General features: G+C 36.3%; 1 pseudogene; it reads right to left on the bottom strand.

The window, feature by feature from the left end:
• Positions 1–6,819: 6,819 nt before the first annotated feature.
• Positions 6,820–8,021, bottom strand: LOC108532719 (E3 ubiquitin-protein ligase RNF13 pseudogene; annotated as a pseudogene).
• Between the last annotated feature and the right edge of the window lie 1,932 nt (positions 8,022–9,953).

Genomic DNA, 9,953 nt, shown 5'->3' with positions numbered 1-9,953 from the left:
TTGATGGGTGCTGACGAGTTGATGGGTGCAGCACACCAACATGGCACAAGTATACATATGTAACAAACCTGCACGTTATGCACATGTACCCTAGAACTTAAAGTATAATAATAATAAAAAAAAAAAAAAAGGAAAAAAAAAGAAAAAAAAAGAAAAACTGTCAAGGTCACCAAAAAAACAAGGAAACTCTGAAAAACTACCACAGCCAAGTGGAACCTAAGAAGATATGACAAATAAATATAATGTGGTATCCAGGATGGAATCCTAGGACAGAAAACAAACATTAGGTCAAAACCAAAGAAATATGAATAAAGTATGAACTTCAGTTAATAACAAGGTATTATTGTTATTGGTATTTATTGGTTCAATTATCATGACAAATATACTATCCTATTTTAAGATGTTAATAATAAAGGGAAACTGTGTGGATTATATCGGGAATTTTCTGCACTATTTTTGCAATTTTTTTAAGTCTAAAACTACTCTAAAATAAAAAGTTTATCTTTAAAAAGTTCATATGGCCGGGCGCGGTGGCTCCCGCCTGTAATCCCAGCACTTTAGGAGGCCGAGGCGGGTGGATCACCTGAGGTCGGGAGTTCAAGACCAGCCTGACCAACATGGAGAAACCCAGTCTCTACTAAAATACAAAATTAGCCAGGCATGGTGGCGCATGCATGTAATCCCAGCTAATCGAGAGGCTGAGGCAGTAGAATCGCTTGAACCTGGGAAGCGGAGGTTGTGGTGAGCTGAGATCGTGCCATTGCACTCCAGCCTGGGCAAAAAGAGCGAAACTCCATCTCAAAAAAAAAAAAAAAAAAAAAAAAAAAAAAAAAAAGGTTCATATGAAAAAACAAATATGCAAAAATTGTCAGGAAAACACTAAAAACAAATCTACGAGGGATACTAATCCTGTTTAGACTTAATCCTACATTAAAATATACTATAGACTATATATAGTTAAAGCAATGTGGTACTAATGCATAGTCTAACAGAAATTAAAGAGAAAGCCCAGGAGAAGACACAGATATATGTAGAAATCAAATATATGATAAAGATGTCATCTCAAATCACTGGAACAAAGATTTAATAAATAGTGCTGGGTCAACTGATGAATCCTGTGGAAAAAATAAAATTAGACGCAGACTTCACATCAAATACAAGAATAAAATTCACAAATTATGAAATATAAATATTTTAAAATATAATTAGAAGAAATGGAATTCACTAGAAGAAAGCATGAGTGAATTCCTCTTTAAATCTTATTGTTAAGAGAGGCTTCCTATGACTCAAAATCCAGTGGCAATTTTTTACATTGAGAAATTTGAGTACAGATTTAAAAATAAACATTTTTTGCCAGGCACAGTGGCTCACGCCTGTAATTCCAGCACTTTGGGAGGCCAAGGTGTGTTGGGGACAGGCCCTCAAATCTGGCTATAAACAGGCCCCAAAACTGGCCATAAGCAGAATCTCTGCAGCACTGTGACATGCTCGTGATGGCTATGATGCCTATGCTGAAGGTTGTTGGTTTACCAGAATGAGGGCAAGGAATACCTGGCCCACCCAGGGCAGAAAACCGGCTTAAGGCATTCCTGAACCACAAACAATAGCAGGAGTGATCTATGCCTTAAGGACATGTTCCTGCTGCAGATAACTAGCCAGACCCAGTCCTTTGTTTCCCGTTTTAGTTAATCAATAATCTATAGAAACAATGCTTGTCACTGGCTTACTGTCAATAAGTATGTGGGTAAAACTCTGTTCATGGCCCTCAGCTCTGAAGGCTCAGCCTCCTGATTCCCACTCCACACTCTATATTTCTGTGTGTGTGTGTGTCTTTAATTCTTCTTGCACTGCTGGGTTAGGGTCTCCACCACCAAGCTGGTCTCAGCAAAGGCAGCCAGATCACTTAAGGTCAGGAGTTCAAGACTAGCCTGGTCCAACATGGTGAAATCCCGTCTCTATTAAAAATACAAAAATTAGCTGGGCATGGTAGTGGGCACCTGTAATCCCAGCTACTCAGGAGCCTGAGACAGGAGAATTGCTTGAGCCTGGGAGGTGGAGGTTGCAGTGAGCTGAGATTGTGTCACTGCACTCCAGCATGGGTGACAGAGCAAGGCTCCATCTCTAAACAAGCAAACAAACAAACAAACAAATAAATATTTAAAAATAAACCTTTTTATTGCAAGAAATACCATTAGTAACATCAAAGACAAACAATAAACTAGGGGAAGAAAGGGTACCTTCAGTCCGCACTGGAGACTTCCCCTTCCCAGCAAAAAAAAAAAAAAAATTAAATTAAATTTTAAAAGACAACTGACAAACTAGGAAAAAATACTTGCAACATTACTGTAATAGAGATATTCCTAAGAAACAAACAAAAAAAAACTTTAAAAAATTTAGAAAAATATTTAGAATAAAAGAACTCTCATGACTCAACAATAAAAACACAACCTAATTTTAAAAGCCATTTGAATAATACTTCATTAAAGAAGGGATATAGCCCAGGCACAGTAGCTCACACCTGTAATCCCAGCACTTTGGGAGGCCAACAAGGGCAGATCATTTGAGCCCAGAAGTTCGAGACCAATCTGGGCAACATGGCAAAACCCCATCTCTACAAAAAAAACCACAAAAATTATCCAGGCTTGGTGTTAAATTTGCAAATTTAAAAATGAAAATAAAGAAGATATACAGAGGGCAAATAAGTACATGACAAGATGTTAGACATCATTAATCATTGAGAAAATGTAAATTAAAACCACAAAGACACACTATACATTTGCTAGAATTGCTACAATTCAAAAGAATGACAGTATCAAGTCAAGAGAGGGATGTAGAGCAACTGGATATCTCAAACATTATGAGTGAGAATGCAAAATAATATAGTTCATGTGAAAAATAGTTTAACAGTACCTATAAAGTTAAATATATTATATGATCCAGCAATCTCAATTGTAACCATCCAAAATAAATAACAATATGTGACCACACAAAGACCTATGTGGAAATGTTTATGACAGCTTTATTCATAATAGCCAAAAACTAAAAACAGCAACATATAAACATACTGGTAAATGAAGAAACAAATTGTAGTACATCCATGCAATGCAACACTACTCACCAGTAAAAACGAACAAACCACGAATACATGTAACATGTATGAATTTCAAAGCACTGTGTTAACTGAAAGAAGCCAGACACAAAAGGCTACATACTTAATCGCCAATTATATGACATTCTGGAAAGACAACAGCATATAGAGAGAAATGGGATCCATGGAAGCTGGGGGTAAAAAGAGGGGATTGTGCAAAGAGGCAGGAGGAAATTTTTAACGAAAAAAATCTGGTAAAATTTTAAAAGACAAAGGCTAGAATAACCTTTGTAATGTTGGAATAAATTTGAAAATAAAATAGGTGGGGAGAGAAAAGACAAATTAAGTTTCTTAGACACAGATCAGGACAGGAGGGCAGATGGAAAAGAAGAGATACCTGATGACTAGAGGCTGAGAGGAGGTTCTTGGGAGAAGAGATGGTTCATGAAGCTTTTTCTGGAGAAATTCTTAGTTTTGTGGGTAAAACTTTATTTTGTATCCCCAAAAATCTTCAGGAATAAAAGCAAACGTCTCATTGGCATTGGCTCTTTTGGATTTCTTGTGGATGCATTAAGGTTAGCTCCTGAATAAAACAGAGTTAGTTTACGCACATGAACATGGTTAGTCAATATCCTGCTTTTGTTTCAATGTCTCAGATCAAAAAGATCTTCAAGTCTAAGGTTGCTGAATTGGCCTGGCATTTTTAGCACGCATAATTCTGAAGAGAATGACCATTTTGAAAAGCTATAGTCTTTTATCCCCTTTTATATCAGGTTTATTTTATCAGAGAAATAAAAGTAGAGAGGTTTTACTCATTTCAGGGAATGCCTTAATAGTATTCTAATGTCTATTGTGATGATAAAAATGAAAAATTAGAGATAGGAGGAATTGCTAAGAGTGTTAACTACAGTGAAGACTGTTGAGACAAAGTGTACATGCAACAGATTTTGTTTTCAATTTTAGTTATTTTTCTTTTTTACCCCTCACATTCACTTCATTTCTGGAAAGCAAGTCCTCTCCAAATCTGCTTGACACCAAGTCTTGAACACATAATTACTTTCTTCTGTTTTATTAAAATAATGTTAGCACCTTTAATGCTAAAGTTTTTTTCTTGCTTCATTTGTAAACATAAATACATAAAGTTATGTTTAATTGTATTAGTCCGTTTTCATGCTGCCGATAAAGACACACCTGAGACTGGGCAATTTACAAAAGAAAGAGGTTTAATTGGACTTACAGTTCCACATGGCTGGGGGAGCCTCACAATCATGGCAGAAGGCGAGGAGAAGCAAGTCACATCTTACATGGATGGCTGCAGGCAAAGAGAGAGCTTGTGTAGGAAAACTCCCGCTTATAATAACCATCAGATCTTGTGAGACTTACTGTCATGAGAACAGCATGGGAAAAACCTGCCCTCATGATTCAATTACCTCCCACCAGGTCCCTCCCGCAACACATGGGAATTCAAGATGAGATTTGGGTGGGGACACAGCCAAATCATATCAGTAACTTTAATAAATTTGCAATTAATGTTTAGGCAAACTATACTTTTAATATTTCAAAATAAACATTTTTATTAACTCTAGTTTTGTACAAAATGATTACAAAGATATATACTAGATTATATAATTATATATAATACATAATAAATATATACTAGATAACATATATCTAGTATATTATAAAACACACAGGTATATATTCTTTTGAAACATGTGTTATATAACTTCAATTATATCTACGCTTTTCCTTTTTTATTTTGATGTAGGGTAAATCTTTCCTTTGATATTTATTGTCCAAAGGATATTATATTGCTTTACATTCTCAACCCTCTGAACCTCACCCCACTCTACCTTTTTCTCTCCAAGTAGCCACATTGTCTTTGGATACATCAAAGAAATCTGGATATAGCATAAAGCTGATAGATGAGGAACATAAATGAGAGGCTCCAGAAACATGGCACCATAAGATTAACACAGGGACCACCAATGACCCTCAAAAATAAGACTTCTTTTTTAAATTAAGATTTCCATAACAATTATTATGTTATAAATAATTATATCAAAAGCCATTTGAATTATTTTACTTCTTTCTTTCTTAATCCAATTTAATTTCATAACTCAATTACTCTAGAATGCTGATACTAGGAATTTGCAGTTGAAGAGATAGCACATTTCACCAAAACAATCTCAGGCTTGTAGTTTTTTACAAGCAAAGTTTTGCATGAAATTTTATTAGTTCATTTTGTTGAATGTACCTTCTTGAATTTCAGGGGCCATTGGTCATGTGACAGAAAAATCTTTGACCATTGTGTTGTAGTCTTCACGAACAAATTATTTTATGTTTTTGTTAAGTGTACTTATTGCTAAATGACGTGATTTTTTTTCTTTCCAACTTTTATTTTAGGTTCTAGGGTACATGTACAGGTTTGTTATATGAGTAACTTGCATGTCTCTGGTCTAGTGTACAAATCACTTTGTCACCCAGGTAGTGAGCACAATACCAAATAGGTAGCTTTTCAATTCTCTTCCACCTCCCACCCACCACCCTCAGGTAGGCTCTGGTGTCTACTGTTCCTTTCTTTGTGTCCATGTGCACTCAATGTTTAGGTCCCACTAATAAGTGAGCACATGGAGTATTTGGTTTTCTGTTCTTGCGTCAATTTTTTTTAACTGTATCATAGAGTGGAAAACACGTTTATTAACATTCAAACTCCCTCATACAAGGCCATATAAAAATTGTATAAGTATTTTGATTATACATTAGTCTACATTTTCTACATAATTACAATGATGTATAATATAATTTAGCTTTTCATAATACATTGTTTCAAGACATCATTAGTTCTGTTAAACATATGTCACTTACTTTCAAATCCAATACTTGAATAATTTCCTCTGTGCATAGTTTAGCAGGGCTAATTAGCATAAGATGCCATTTATTAAGAGCTACATGATCTGAGCGTTAACAGTTGCTGAAGTTTGGTATTTTTATGCAGCATTTTCTTTTTGCTTTGATAACAATACCACAAAACTCTTAAAGATACTGAAATTTAGTAAGTAAAGTTCAGAGACATTACTTTAGCTATTGAATCAAATCTTCACATAGCACTATAGTAATTAAAACGTTAAAAAAAAAAGGGGGGGGGGTTGAAATCTGCACTGGTATAGACTGCTCCTGTCAGGATAAGACTCTTTGGAACAGAAAGGGAAAAGACTGCTTTGAGCTTCTTTGTGCTGATAGGAGGAAAGGCACTGAATTACCTTGTTGCCTCTCACTAATGATGGAAGGTCGGGTAAATGCCAGAACATATTCCAACTCAAAAACTCTAGGTAACTTTACGGAGGTAGAAGCTGCGTTATTTCATGCTAGGTAGCTGTAGCACTGACCTCACATATAAAATGCAAAACACTTAAATACTGTGATCTAGGTCTTAATTGAAAGCTATACTGAGGACTTTTTGTTGTTGTTGTTGTTTTGGCTATAGTTTCATTCCAAAAGAAGAGCTGAAATGATGCTTGAGTTACAGCACCAGTCTATTATTATCAGTGAAGAAGTACACTCTTGCAGATAAACACCAGATCAAAAGTCCTTTTTCAGCAATTTTATTAAATTGTAGAATACTAAAAAATAAGTTATTTCTATGGAAATCTTTGAAGGGAGTAAAAAAATTAAACTAAAGTATATATCTAAACATTGTAAAGGGAAATAAACCAATCATCTTCTGAAAGTCAAACAGTATTTGCTATGTTGTAAGCCCATTCACCATTAGGCTGCAACTGGACCACAACATTATGTTCATTAGTTTCGTTTTGTTCATCACTACTATTGGTATCTTCATTGTCATCTTCCTCACAGTCTAAAGATTTGGTCATGTTCTGACGTAAGCGGGATTCTGACAAAGCCCCAGATGACTGGGCACTGACAGAAGCTAAAGGTCTAACTAAAGGAGTATGTTCTGTCACTTCATTTTATTCTTGACTACCATCTGTGTCAGAGTCTGAATTGCCTTGAGAAGGAACTTTTTGCTTGCACACTGGACAGGTTTTTTTGGTTTTTAGTTAGTCAAGGGTCTACACACTTGCAGTGATAAGCATGGGAACAGGGAAGGATTCTGAGCTTGTCTCCATCTTCCTGCTCATCTGAACAAATGGCACATACATCATACTCACCTCCTTTCTTGAATTTATGTAATCTTAAGTCGATCTTTATGAAGTCTGTTTCTTCTAGCTCTATGTCTATCCTGGAAAAAATTTGTGATCCAATAGAAATGAAAGCATATTTCCATAAAACAGATGTCCATGTCAGCTTTATTTGTAATAGCCAAAAACATGAAAATGACTATAAAGATGAGACAGATGCCCACTATGATAAGGAAGGCAATTAGGTAGCATTCTAAGGGAAGACTAAATTCTGGAACTAAGATAAGGTGGCCCCCTTATCTTAGTTGTGAATTCATCTTTCAGAGAATTAGCTGATGATTCACCAATAAAGACAGATGGAATGTCAGTTGTCTTTAGTACCTCAATGTCATTGGATTCCATGCTGAGGTCAACAGAATCGACATCATGAACTTGGCCGCTTTGTATTCTGCTCTCTGTGCATTTAAAACCTTTGTATCAAAATTACAATCAAGTCTTCTGATTAACACAATGAAAGTGCCAGATGAATTATCTTTTACTGGTGGAGGCACTATGGGTTTACACGCATTCTCTGGTTTTGAGTTAATCAAAAAACCCTTTAAACCTTCAGCTGGAAGTCTATAACCAAATCTTGCAGGAAGGTCATCAAATGTCTGAGATGTATTTTCAAAGTTATGTGCTGAAATGTCTGCTTCTACAGGCAGTAGGTTTAAGAATGCAAAGAGCTGGACAGTCAAGATGGTGTAGACTTGTGTGACTGACAACATAAGCATCCCTGTGGAGAGCAGCATCTTGTTGTAAAATCACCTGGAAGTCCAGCCCTCGCAACACAAACAGTCTTGCCAGCCACGTTGCAGGAGAAGTCCCTACCTTGACTTCATGACTGAATATCCGCACTGACCCCACAGCCCGGAGTAGGAGCAGGGATGACAACACTTCTTGTGTTAATTTGTTAGGATAATGGCCTCTAGCTGCATCTTGCAAATGACATGATTTTGCTCTTTTATATGGCTGTGTAGCATTCCATGGTACATATGTACCACATTTTCTTTATCCAGTCCCCCACTGATGGGCATCTAGGTGGATTCCATGCCTGTACTTTTGTGCATAGTGCTGCAATAAGCACATGCCTGTGTCTTTTTGGCAGAACAGTTTATATTCCTTTGGATATATACCCAAATATTGGATTGTTGGGTCAAATGGTAATTCTACTTTGAGCTCTTTGAAAATTCACCAAACTGCTTTCCAAAGTGGCTAGGAACTAATTTACATTCTCACTAGTAGTATATAAACTTCCCCATTTCACTGCAAACTCACCGACATCTGTAATTTTTTGACTTTTTAGTAATAGCCATTCTGACTGGTGTAAGATGGTATCTCACTGTGGTTCTGATTTTCATTTCTCTGATGATTAGTGATGTTGAGCATTTCTTCATATGGTTGGCCACATGTAAGTCTTTTGAGAAGTGTCTGTCCATGTCCTTTGCCCTTTTTTTTTTTTTTTTTTTTTTTTTTTTGAGACAGAGTCTCATTCTGCCAGGGTGGAGCACAGTGGTGCAATCTCGGCTCATTGCAAGCTCCGCCTCCTGGGTTCATGCCATTCTCCTTCCTCAGCCTCCCAAGTAGCTGGGACTACAGGTGCATGCCACCATACCAGGCTAATTTTTTGTATTTTAGTAGAGATGGGGTTTCACCATGTTAGTCAGGATGGTCTCGATCTCCTGACCTTGTGATCTGCCTGCCTTGGCCTCCCAAAGTGCTGGGATTACAGGCATGAGCCACAGTGCCTGGCCCCATTATTTTTTGGCTTGTTGATTTGTTTAAGTTCCTTATGGATTCTGAATATTATACCTTTGTCAGAGGAATAGTTTGCAAATATTTTCTCCCATTCTGTAGGTTATCTGTTTATTAACAGTTTCTTTTGCTGTACAAAAACTCTTTAGTTTAATTAGGTCCCACTTGTCAATTTTTGGTTTTGTTGCAATTGCTTTTGGAGTCTTTATCATGAAATCTTTGCAAGGATCTATGTCCAGAATGGTATTTCCTAGGTTTTCTTCTAGAGTTTTTACAGCTTTATGTTTTACATTTAAGTATTTAATCCATCTTGAGTTAATTTTTATATATAACGTAAGGAAGGGGTCCCATTTTTATCTTCTGCATATGGCTAGCCTGTTATCCCAGCATTTATTGACTAGGAACTCCTTTCTCCATTGCTTATTGTTGTCACTTCTGTCAAAGATCAGATCATTGTAGGTACATAGCTTTATTTCTGGGTCCTTACACTTGTTTCTTTGGTATATGCCTCTGTTTTTGTACCATTACCATGCTGTTATGATTACTGTAGCTTTATAGTATACTTTGATATCAGGGAGTGTGATGCCTTTGGTTTTAGTTTTGTTTTTTGGTTTTTCGTGGTTTTTTGTTTTTTTTTTTCTTGGAATTGCTTTGGCTATTCAGGCTCTTTTTTGGTTCTATGTGTATTTTGGAATATTTTTTTCTAATTCTGTAAAAAAATGTCATTGGTAGTCTAATAGGAATAGCATTGAACTGTACATTGCTTTGGACAATGTATTAGCCCATTTTCATTCTACTGATAAAGACATATCTGAGACTGAGTAATTTATAAAGAAAAAGAGGTTTAATGGACTCAGAGTTCTACATAGCTAGAGAGCCCTCACAATTATGGGAGAAGGCCAAAGGCAAGTCTTACATGGCAGCAGCAA

This window comes from Rhinopithecus bieti, unplaced genomic scaffold (genome assembly GCF_001698545.2).
Source record: "Rhinopithecus bieti isolate Rb0 unplaced genomic scaffold, ASM169854v2 scaffold_76, whole genome shotgun sequence".
NCBI classification, from domain to species: Eukaryota; Metazoa; Chordata; class Mammalia; order Primates; family Cercopithecidae; genus Rhinopithecus; species Rhinopithecus bieti.
This window is presented reverse-complemented; position numbering and strand designations above follow the sequence as displayed.